Here is a 13,230-nt window from a genome sequence, read left to right on the forward strand (position 1 = left end):
CTGGAACACTGGGTTAATCCCTTTAAAAAGATACATCTGGATACCGTAACTACATTACAATTCTAGACTTGAATGCTACCAGGTATATTTTTTTCTTCCCCAAACTGAGTGGTGCCAGGGAGTCTAGAGACAGCAGTCAGCAAACCAGGTTCAAATCATTGTCTCTATGAGGCTGTGTTTTGGCAGCCGTAGCGACAACAGGCTCAGCCTTCAAGGAGGGGTAAACTTCTTATCACCCTTGAGTGACCCTCTACGGAAAAACTGGAAACAGAAGAGGGTAACTTCCAGGGAAAACAGCCGATTTACCGCCTGTAAAAACATGCATCTAACTGGCCTGCCATGAGAGTCCCTGGGGAAGGGCTTTGGTAAAAGAGCAATTGCCAACGTGTGGAGTCAAGCCGCCGCGCTCCATGCAGGCCAGAACCACAAGAGATTGTGCTACGTGTCAGAAACCACCACCGTTACAAAGCTGCTTTATTCCAAACCGTTTCGTTAAATCAAATCCCCACCAGCTAAAGGGTGATGATTGTATAGGACTCTTGTCACAGGATCAGCGTCTTTGGTCCTATTTTCACACCACAGGAGATATTTATCCCTTTACAACATTCTGATCTATGGCTAGTTCTTAATTATATTTGCTGCCAAGAACCCGTTAATGAAGGGATATTTCATGGCCTTTGGCGAAAACCTCAGACTCAGCAACCAAGGAGCTGAAAGCCCTGACCTCAAGGCAATCTCCACACCAGCCTCCTGCCTGATGCATATTTCAAAGGTTTCCAGATTTTAAAGCATGGATTACCTTTGCAAATGAAAAATTGAACGAGAAGAAGCATTTAGTGGTGTGTTATTACAGTTCCGATGATTTTGAAAAGGCTGCTCCGTTTAACCAGAGGCAGAATTTCAAATGAACATAGAAATAATTATCCACTGCTTCTTTTATTATTTTCTGTTTATTCTACTAGGATTTAAAATATAGTATATATCGATCCCTACCTAAGGTTTCTTGCCGTTATGACATGAATATATCAATCTCCTGAAAAATCACGCATATTGATAAAATATTTAATGCTTCAGGAGCATTCAATATTCACCCACCTCCCAAATAGGTTGTTTGTTTGTTTTATCTAAATAGGATCTTGCATGGTAACGCAATTTTAAATTCCAGTCAAAAGGTAGAGTTTTATTCTTTCAGATATTTCAAACTTTTCATTTATGAGAAAAATGATTACAACAGAAAGTTAAAAAAGCAGTGTTGTCTTCACCAGTAGAGAACATTCAGTCATTACCTATCAGGTGCATGGCATTTTACTAGATACCATTTATCAAAATACATTCATCGTGCACCTATGATCTACCAGAGACTTCCTCAGATTAAAAGATTATTGACCCGTAGTCTCTGTTCCATACAGTTCGAATCTAGAAGGAGAAACAGATAGTTACAACATAATATGGTATTATGGAAGTACAATACATCCTTGCTGTATTAGATGTATGGATGTATAAATGAAGAAATGAATGAATGAACGAGCATGGAAAATTTCAGCACATAATAAAATCAACATGAAAGGCAGACAATAAATTCATAGTATTCAGGCAGGGCTGGCGGCTCATGCCTGTAATCCCAGCACTTTGAGAGGCCAAGGCAGGCAGATCACCTGCCGTCAGGAGTTGAAAACCAGCCTGGCCAACGTGGTGAAACTCTATTTCTACTAAAAATACAAAAAAATTAGCCAGGTGGGCATCTGTAATCCCAGCTACTCCAGAGGCCGGAAGAGGAGAATTGCTCGAACCCGGGAGGCGGAGGTTGTAGTGAGCTGAGCACTCCAGACTGGGTGACAGAGCCAGACTCTGTCTAAAAAAAAAAAAAAAAAAACCTTGTAATTCCAAGCACTTTGGGAGGCTGAGGCAGGCAGGCAGATCACCTGAGGTCAGGAGTTCAAGACCAGCCTGTCCAACATGGTGAAATCCCATCTCAACTAAAAATACAAAATTAGCCAGACATGGTGGTGCAGGCCTGTAATCACAGCTACTTGGGAGGCTGAGGCTGGAGAGTCACCTGAACCCAGGTTACAGAGAGCCAAGATCATGCCACTGTACTACAGCCTGGGCAACAAGGGTGAAACTCCATCTCAAAAAATAAGTAATAATAATACAGTATTATAAATACTATAATACTAAAAAATAATAATAATAACTATAGCAGTAATAGAGGATGAACTATTTATTTTTTTTTAGATTTAGCTCTTACTTAGATGAGAGAGCATGAACTATTTCTCCATTTTAGACGGGGAAAGTTTCAAGAGAAGCCTAAAGACTAAAATCTTTTAGATGTAGGATCACAAAAGAAATGAGAAGTCCGACATTCAATTTACTTATGATGTGTTGGTAAAACCACACAAACATGAAACACATATGATAGTAAATAACTAAACTGTTTAATATAGGAAAAATAAGAGGGATGGAAATCAGATTGTTACACAATGGTATTATTACTCAAGCTCTTATTTTGAAATTATGTATTCAATTATAGATTCAATTATTATGACATTCCCATGTTAATTTCTTCATTGTAACTGCAATTAACCACAGTGTAAGTCATTCCAAGTGAAGGTACTGGAAAGTGATATAAGGCAAAATTGGGCCAATTCACTCCTTTTGCACCTTCAAAGTGCAATATAACATCAATTTTCACCAGAAAGGGAACAAAACCCTCATTTGTCACTCCTTCAGAAGAAAGATTTTAAAAATTATACATCAAACAAAACTTTTCAAAGACTGATGGGCTTAAACTCAGTGCCAGGGAAAAGAAAGAAAATGAAGATGAGTTTGTGCCTAAAACTATGGTTGATTTTTGGTCTAAAGAAGTGTATTCCAATTTCATTGTTACTTTGCTATGTGACCTGCATCTTCATTGCCTCCTTAATAAAACAGGAATGATAGCCACGCGTGCCTACCTGATGATAATGCATGCTTATCAAGCAAAATGACAGCTTTGAAATGTTTGAAAACATGGTAAAAATATTAAAATCCTATAAAAGATTTGTTTGTACACTTGAATGATAAAGTTCAAACAGGGGGGTATTTTTCATCTATAAAGGATGGGATGCCTTTGTTACAGGAAAAGGAAAAGCATATCATAATGTTCAAAATGCTCTAACAATCTATGCACTAATAGAAATGAAGTAATAAAAATATTCCAATGTTTTCTCTTTTAAGAGATGCATCTATGTCTAGTTCCAGGGTACAGTTTCACATTACTCTTTTTTTTTTCCTTGCTAACCCTTTCATCATATTTTCATAAACACTGTCAGGGCTACTTCTTGACTTTTCCTTTAAAATATTATTTTGATTATCAAATCTTATGTGAAAACCTGAAGGAAAAAACCATAAACCTGTTTTTCCTCTAACAAAACCTGGCCTGGGTTCTGCTAAGAACATCTAGAAGTCATTAAAAATAGCACAGTTCTTTATTTGGACTCAATTGACTTGTACTTTTGTAGACCTGTCAAAACGTTAAATAATAAATTGTGTCTCTGAATAGATTCATCTTTGCCCAAGATACAGTCGAAAAACATGTTTTAGATGAGTCATTTAACTGGAATAATCTTCCTTTGGATTACTAGAGTCATTAGGAGAAAAAAATACAAAATCATGTGAGTAATTTTCCATTTATCTAGGGTTCAATATCTCAAATGTTTCACAGGCCTCCTGCATCACAAGGCAGTTTATTTAAAAATACAGGCACATCCTCCTTTCTGCTTCTCCATGTCACTTCCTCTTTAGCAGCTGAAGGCAGGCCTATCATCAATAAACAGTGTCAGCCAATGTCCCTTGTGCTTCTGTGTCATCATTCTGAGATAGGAATGAGCATGTTTGAAAGGCCCAAGGCAGAGAGTGCTTTTCCTCTTCTCCATCATCATTTTAACACCACCACCACCAACAACAAAGAAAAGTTATTAACAACAATCAAAACAGCATGGGTGCAATGCAGACAACCTCTCTAGCTACATAGAGCTGCAGCCAAACAGCCACCCACATGTTTGCTGCTGTTGCTGGGGATAAAAGGAAATGTTGCTTTGCTTCAAAGAAGAGGGGTGGGGCTGGGTGCGATGGCTCACGCCTGTAATCCCAGCACTTTGGGAGGCTGAGGCAGGCGGATTGCTTGAGCTCAGGAGTTGGAAACCAGCCTGGGCAACATGGTGAAAGCCCGTCTCTACAAAGAAAAAAGTTTTCTAATTAGCTGGGCATGATGGCACCACCTGTAATCCCAGCTACATGAGAGGCAGAGGTGGGAGGATGGCTTGAGCCTGGGAGGTCAAGGCTGCAGTGAGCCATCACCATGCCACTGCACTCCAGCCTGGGTGACACAGTGAAACCATCTAAAAATAAATAAATAAAAATGAACTGGGGAGGAACAGGTGGAGGCAAACAAGAGAAAGAGCAGAACACTGTGTTTGACAGGAGTGTTCCAACTGAGAAAATCATTTTTCACCCTCAGTGAGGAGCAGGTGAAGCACAGAAACACATAGGAGAGCGTGTTGTTCGTGACTTCTGCCAGAAGTTGCAAGGAAATTAAGACACTCATCAGGAGGGCCAGTGCCCTGCATGGAGATCTCCAGCTTTGGTTTTTTGTTGTTTTTGTTTTGGGTGAAGGAATTATTTCAGATGAGATCAGGTGCGTTCAGGGTGGTATGGCCGTAGACAAAGGAACTATTTCAAAAGAAATGCATGGCCAACATTCCTACCATTAGCCTGTCTTGCTATTGTATATTGCATGGCTGTCCTGCTAGGGAAATTTGATCAATATATTAGATTCCTGGCAGAAAGATGCTATCAGACAATGCACGTATGCCCTGACATAGCTCAATTTCCACCTATCCAAGAAGGTATTGATTTTTCTCTCCCTGAAGTACACACACACACATACTAAGAGTGCCTACAGAGGGTGGGGGTTGGGTAGGCACTTAGTCAAGAACAGACAGCTCTGCCATTCCCCAAATGTGTTCAAAATACCCTCTGGCTTGGTGACTTAATATTTGGATGATCTATATAAACTCCTCACATCAGGATTAAATCAATGACTGATGAACAAAAACAATCTTTGCTCACTCTTTAAATGTTAAGAACTCTATCAGTTTCAGAAACATTTCAGAAAATATGGCCCTTCTTGGATTCCTGTTCCAGAGCTACTTCCTATGAAATGCCGTCCTGAAGCCACACCTAACACAACTGAAATTAATTCTCTATTACTTGATCACAGCCTTCTTGCCTAATTTTGGAGGTAAGTCAACACTTCCGTTACCACTCCACCATTTCTTCTCTTGTTTCCATCTGTCTCAAGCTGTCCACAGAGACGTTTCCAGCTTTTCACCTTCTAGGCTCAGGCTAGGATTATACTTCCTGATCCCTGTGTGGTTGGGCGGGGCTGTGTGACCAGTTCTAACCCATGAGTTGTGAGCAGAAGTAATCGGTGTCATTTCTAGGTTGAGCTTTTAATGGCCAATAAGAGACCTTCCAGAAGTCTCTTCCCTCCGGAAAGGCAACCAGAAATTCTCAAAATAGCAGTTGCTCCATCAGCCTGAGAGCTTGAGTGACTATGAGGACAAAGTTCATGTCACTGTGATGAACTGTTTCTAAGGGAAAAAGTTAAAAGGTAAGAACCAAACTGTGAGAAAATGGCATCAAACTATATTTAAAAAGTTAGTAACTACATATAGAGCCTACAAATCAGTAGAAAAGTGTGTCTGAGATATGAATAGGTATTTCACAGTAGGAGAAATATAAGTAGTCAATGAATATATTAAAACATACTTAACCTCGGTTGTAATTCAGAGAAATGAAAATCATAGTAACAAGATGCCATTCTTACCTATGAGATAGACAAAATTTAAAACTTAAAAAGCTTAATATGTGTAGTCCCAGCTATTCACGAGGCTGAGGCAGGAGGATTGCTTGAATATAAGGCTCTGAGCTATTATTGTGCCACTGCACTCCAGCCTGGAAAATAAAGCAAGCCTCTGTTTCTGAAAAAAAAAAAAAAAAAAAAAAAAAAGAACAAAAATAAGCTTAATAATTTCCAGAATTGGCCAAGGTGTGGGAAAATTGACATTTTCATCCCTGCTGGTATAACCTTACTGGAGGGCAGTTAGCATATATGTGCGTGTGTGTGTGTGTGTCTGTGTGTGTGTGTTTCGAGACAGAGTCTCACTCTGTCACCCAGGCTGGAGTGCAGTGGCATGATCTCAGCTCACTGCAATCTCCGCCTCCTGGGTTCAAGTGATTCTCCCGTCTCAGCCTCCTGAGTACTGGAACTACAGGCACGTGCCACCATGCCCGGCTAATTTTTGTATTTTTAATAGAGACAGGGTTTCACCACGTTTGTCAGGCTGGTCTCGAACTTCTGACCTTGTGATCTGCCTGCCACCACCTCCCAAAGTTCTGGGATTACAGGGGTGAGTCATCGCACCCGGCTCAGCAATATTTTTTAAATATAAATACCTTGACGTAAACATCTGTTTTTAGCAATCTATAGAAACATTTACATATAATATTAACAATATTTACTGAACACATGCCGTGTGTCAATACCCATCGAACTACTTTATTTATAAATACTACTTTATTTATAATCATTTTCCCTGAGAGTTAAGTTCTATTTCTTTCTCATTTTATAGATGAGGAAACAGAGAGGATAAGCAACTTGCTTAAGTTAACTAGAAAGTTCCTGTGCGGGGATTCAGATAAAGTGTTCTCTTTACACTACAGTGTCTCTCCCAGAGAACTATGCATGGGGGCTGTCATTGCACCATCATTTATAATCGATAAAAATGAATAAAATGTAAATGCTCATCAACCGGAGAAATGGTTACAAATGGTAAATTCAGATTATAGAATATTATGCAGTAATTCAAAAGAATGATCCCAAAAGAATTGAAAACATACAGCCACACAAAAACATGTAGAATGTTCATAGTAGCATTATTCATGATAATCAAAAAATAGAAACAACCCAACGCCCATCAACTGATGAACAACACAGTGTGGCATATACATACAAGGGGTATTATTGAGGTGTCAAAAGAAATGAAGTACTGTTCAGTGCTATAATATGGATAAACCCTGAAAATGCTATGTTTAGTAAAAGAAGTTGGACACAAAAGTCCACATATTGCATGATTCCATTTACATGAAACATCCAGAACAGGCAAATCTAGACGGCAAGAAAGTAGATTAGTGGTTGCCATGGGATTGAATAGATGAGGGGAATTGGGACTGGGGTTCAGGGGTTCAGAGTGCCCTCAGCTCCCCTGGGAGGATGCTTCTCCAGTTCTTGGTCTCCTGCCCTCTCAAGAATGAGAGAGGGGACCACGGCGCAGTGAGCAGTAAATGCCAGACTCAAAAGTATTTGTAGAAAGTGATTTATTTAAAGAGAGAGAAGCAGGAGATGGAGAGGGAAAGAAGCAGCTACATCTCACACTGAGTGAGAGAATCCGGAAAGATGGAATCCAGGAGAGGAAAGCAGCTTCCACACTGAGTGGAAGGGAACAGAGAGAGATGAGTTCAGGAGGCGAAGACAGGCTTCCACGAGACAGCAAGGAAGGGGACCCCAGAGGGCAAATCCAATACAGAGAAAAAAAGCTTCCATGAAGGGAGTGTTGTGGAAGGGGACCCAAACATGGAGTCTGAAAGGGTGTGGAAGAAGGAGACTTTTAACCTGGGAGGAACCCCACCTTCTCTAAGACCCCAGGCCAAAGAAAGGAGTTCCTTAGAACTTCCGCTGGAGTGATTGACTCTTAGTTTCTTCCCTCAGCCATGAAATTCAAACAAAAACGTTAAATCTCCCAGATGGAGAGAGATGGGAGGTGGGCATGTCACTAGGAAGTCCTTGCCCTTAAAACTACGCCCCCTTGTGGACCCAGAAAGAGAACACATTCCCTCACTAATAGGTACAGGATGTGATGGTTGACTTTATTGCCAACTTGACTAAGTGATGCCAAGTTCTCTGGTAGTGTGTTATTTTGGGGTGTGTTTGCGAGGGTATTTCCAGAAGAGAGTAGCGTTTGGATCAGGAGACTGAGAGAAGAGGATCTGCATTCATCAATATGGGTGGGCAACATCCAATCCATTGAGAGCCCAGATAGACCAAAAAGACAGAGTAAGGGTGAATTCTCCCTCCACCTCTGAGTTGGGACATCTATCTTTTCCCATCCTTAGACACTGGAGCTCCTGATTCTTGGACCTTTAACCTTTAGACTCTGTGACTTACACTAGCAACACCTCTCCAACCCTTCCCTGGTTCTCAAGCGTTTGGCCTCACACTAAATTATGTTACTGGCCTTCCTGGTTCTCTAACTTTCAGATGACATATTATAGGACTTCTTGGCCTCTATGATTGCACAAGCCAACTCTCATTATAAATTTCCTTTTATGCATATCTATGTATATTTACGCACATCTGCATATATCTACATGTCTGTGTATCAATAGCTACATCTAGATCTATCTTATTGGTTTTGTTTCTCTGAAGAAGCATAACTAATACCAGGTCTTCTGGGCGATGGAAATGTTCTAGAATTAAGGTCATGGTGATGGTTGCAAAACATAGTGAGTATACTAGAAACCATTGAATTGTACTCTTTAAAATGATTAATTTTATATTATATAAATTATAGCTCAATTTTTTAAAAGAATGGGATTGGTGTCTTTGCAGTGATACAGTAGAATGTTAAATGAAAAAAGGAAGCCTCAACAATGTGAATAATGTTTCCACTTATGAAAAGGAAAACAATACATGTGCTTAGAAGTGAATGCAGAAAGTCAGGAGGAATACACACTAGTTTATTAACAGAGGTTTCCACTGGAGAGAAAATGTATCTGCTGAAAGAGAGGAGTTAAAGGGAGACTTATCCTTTGGTTGTAAATTTCTTTGCAATACAAGCAACAAAAATGAAAACAAAAGCATTTGAATATAAATAAGCAAGTAAACAAATATGACCTCTGAAAAGAAACCATAGGCAAAATAATAGGATGTATTGGAAAAGCCCTGGACTTACAGCTGGGAAGCATACCAGTAATGAGCTGGGTGTCTATGGAAAATTTATCCAGCATCTCTGGTCTTCAGTTTCCTTGTCTTTCAAACAAGGGGACTGGACTAAATGACCACCATGAACTGTTAAGCTGTAAAATCCTTGGATTCCACAATACGTCATTCTCCTTACTAGCTCTGTTGCCAAGGTTACTTGCATCTCCAGCATTTCAGGCCACGTTTTAGACAAGGCATCAAATACACTCATGAATTTACACGCATTCCAAGGATCAGCAACCTCATTGCCCTGCTCCTGCTTAATTATGACCCTTTTTGTTTTATCTCATCACAGTTAGTTACATGGACCTTGTGGCTGAATTGAGGAATAAAATAATCCTTGGACAAGGAAGATAATTTGCCAGACAGGTCATTTTTTGTTTGTTTGTTTAATACATTGTAATCTAATTTCAGAAAGCATGCTATCCTGAAATAATTTATTTTCCTTTCATCATGTACATAACCTCTCAGTTGTCTTTTCATTAAATGCCACTGACCCTAGACAAAGACGAAGTTAAAAGAAAGAGAGACAGAATCACAATAGCCCTGGGAAATCAGGAATGCAAGAGAGGAAGTCTCAAGTAAGTAATGTACATGAATGAACAAATGAGTGTACGAGAGAATGAGAGACATTTCTGTTCTCCTCTCCCCTGGCATTTTAGTTCCTCTGCTTGGCAGTCAGGCCACTATGGTGAATAGCAGAGGTTAGGGACATAACTAAGGAGCCTAGAGAGAATCCCCCAGAAACAGAAGCTCACTCTCAAACAGCTGGACCAACTCCATCAAGCACAATGCTGGCACCAGGAGATGCTCCAAAAGTGCCAGCATCCTATCCTTTCCCATCTTCCCTGGGAAGAAGATGAAGTCTGGTAGAAAGAACCCAGACTTTAGAACCTGTAACACCTGGGCCCATATCCTGTCTCTACCACTTACCATCTACGTGACCTTGTAGATTCTACTGTAGAAACAACCAGGGTTGTCATGAAGATCAAACAAGACAGCACGTGTAAAATGCCTTCCACAGCACGTGGCACACAGTAGGCAATTAACAAAAAACATACTTGCTTTCACCTCTGAATTCCTGAGGGGCCTGGGCCTTGTGTTTTGCCCAGGGCCTGCTTCACCAGGATTTGTTTTCAAGAGGAATGGCATGATTTTTTTCCTTTTAAATAATGTGGTATTTTTAATGTCATTTTTTTCCTACTTTCTGAAAAAGGGGCCCCCACATTTGCATTTTGTACTGGATCCCACAAATTAGTTAGCCAGTCATGACGATGTGTCAAATTAGCCAAGTATTTCCTTGACGCCTCTTCCCCTGGGCCTGAGATGAAGAGGGACCCAACTCCCAACTCTCATAGACAAGGCAGGATCCACGTCACCCCATCCGCTGTCTCCTAGTCAGCTTCTTTCCCTCCACTCTTATAGAGATAGGTGATGGCCCACCTGCTAGGCCGGCACGTTCTGCATAGGTGGGCTAGCACCTTGTTTTGGAATGTGTGGGTACTTGATACTTTTTTTTTTTTTTTTTTGTCCTTTGCATTTGGAACTTTGAGTCTGTGTCTAAAAGAATACCATTTTATCTTTATTTTGAGACAGGGCCTCACTCTCTCACCCAGGCTGGAGTGCAGTAGTGTGAGTGTAGCTCACTGCAGTGTGGAACTCCTGGGCTCAATTGATCCTCCAGCCTCAGCCTCCTGAGTAGCTAGGACTTTAGGCACAGGCCACAACACCTGGCTAATTTTTTTTTTTTTTTCTGAGAGACAGAGTCTCGCTATATTGTCCAGACTGGTCTCGATCTCTTGGCCTCTAGTGATCCCTCAACCTCAACCTCCCAGGATCACATTTTAATATCATGTTACTCGTCAATGTACAGAAAGTTCTGGGTGTGTAAGGTCCTGCAGGACTTAAACTCATTTATGTGTGCCAGAAGTTTTAGGATGCCCCCTCTCTATCTCACTCTGTGTGTGTGTGTGTATGTGAGTGAGTGTGTGTGTGTGTGTGTGTGTGTGTGTGTGTGTGTACAGGTATATACAAGAATGTGCAGATGAAACTGAGTTCTTTCTGCATATAAAAAGCTAAGTCCACAGAGTTTCTTATTTCTTCATGTTCTCAATGTCCAGTGGAGGCACAAATGTGATTTTTTTCACCTCTACACAATCGTTCTCCCTCCCTATTACACTTCTAGATTTGATTTTATTCTAAGATGGGTTAACTTTATACCAAATGGTTAAATAGGTGACACAGGGGCTCTGTGTATGTGGGGAGATGAACTTGGTATATCCACGTGGCAGAGTTGTGTGCGTGCCCAGCTCACTTTTAGCTAAGTTTCCTTGGCCTTTTGAGCATAACAGTGCTGTGTTGGCCACTGATTCTGAGCCTCATGTGCTTGGAAAATTCATGCAATGTGCAGCTGCCCACCTGGGATGCAGGTTATGGTGAGGTCTTGCACTGGTAGGCATGCCAGGCCCTGTATCAGCAAGAATCAGAAAGGGTATGTTATTAAAAATGTGATCATTACTTTGCAACACCCTGCCCTGACTAGCAGAGGCCGATTTGGGGCATTCGATCATCCGAAGAAGGAAATGACAAACTCTGGTAGACAGGTAGCCGTGTATCCAGATCAGAATACAATAACTAGCAAAGTGAAGCTGACGCAGTCACAGGGCCCAGGCTCTAAGGGACCTTTGGCCCTGTGCAACCACAAGACTGCCAGAACATTTCAGGGAAGGTAGATGGACAGGTAAGGAAGGGGGTGGGATCCCCTCAGTCCTGGCTGGCTTCCTTCTCTGCTGAGAGAACATGATATTTCTTCACGGTGGAAGCGGGGTTCCCCAAGCAAGACACCCTTGTACAGAGTGGTACTTCATTCTGGAGAACCATGGCAGCTGTGCCCTCAGTCCCTTCCCTGCGCAGTCATCACGGAGTGTCCAGCCAGGCTGTTGGGAATGAAACTCAGAGCAGCATCTCTCCAGGCAGGTCACGGGCCAGGATCCAAAGCCCTGTTGCAGAGTGGATGGTAAGGTCTTAACCCTGCTGGAGCTTGTAAATGGCTCAGCCATACTCTTCACTGGGATCAAACTTCCATACGTGAAGCACAGTCTGCCCAAGAGTGTGTCATGTTCTGTGTGGCAGAGAGACCAGAAAAGCCACATGCTCAGTCCCCACCAGAAAATGGGGAGCCTGGGTCATAAGGGTCATGAGAATTTCTAGTTGTAGCAGGAAGCCCAGCAAGCAGACTGGTCTCCGTCAGGTTCAGTCAGGACAGAGCTAGTGTGCAGCAAGCGGGGAGATTGGTCTTGATCACGTAAAATAGTAATTCCTCCATACGGTCTCCTATTCTCCTGGCAAATTCATGTATGTTCAGAGAGTGAACAGATGAGTTGAAGGGATGTTAAGATTCTTCCATTCTGCCAGGCACAGTGGCTTACTGTGATCCCAGCACTTTGGGAGGCCGAGGCAAGCAGATCACTTGAGGTCAGGGGTTTGAGACCAGTCTGGCCAGCACGGTGAGCCTATCTCTAATAAAAACAGAAAAATTAACCAGATGTGGTGGTGCGCACCTATAATCCTGGCTACTCAGGAGACTGAGGCAGGAGACTCGCTTGAATCCGGGAGGCAGAAGTTGCAATGAGCTGAGATCACACCACTGCACTTCAGCCTGGGGGACAGAGCCAGACTCCATCTCAAAAAAAAAAAAACAACAACAATTCTTCCATTCTGACTTCTCCAATGTCCTAAGGACAGTGCATCTGACTTCTGGCCTGGAACCAAGGCAGGTCCTGGGAATGCTGCTCTTAACCACCAGGATTGATGGTCAGCCTGGATAATAAGAGATAGTCCTTATTGGCTGAAGCACTGCTGGAGAAAATCATACCCTGGTGCAGGAGGTGCTGGTACAAGTGCTGAGCCTTTAGCTTCTGTGGGTCTGGCAGTGCTGCTCCATGATCCTGTTCCTTGCTTAATTCACCTTACCTTTCCCCTGAGGGGCCACCAAACCTTCGCAAGTCTTCAAACCTCTTGCCCAACCTCCATACTCCTAACTCTCGGGGGAATCCTTACCTCCTACAAGCTTAGTTGTGCTCATCCTTATTTTCATCTCCTTTCCCTTTGCCTTACAGGGTGAGGTCCCTTCCCTCGGTCAAGGCCTC

The sequence above is a fragment of the Sapajus apella genome, unplaced genomic scaffold (assembly GCF_009761245.1).
Source record: "Sapajus apella isolate SASKATOON/1434 unplaced genomic scaffold, GSC_monkey_1.0 scaffold25, whole genome shotgun sequence".
NCBI lineage: Eukaryota > Metazoa > Chordata > Mammalia > Primates > Cebidae > Sapajus > Sapajus apella.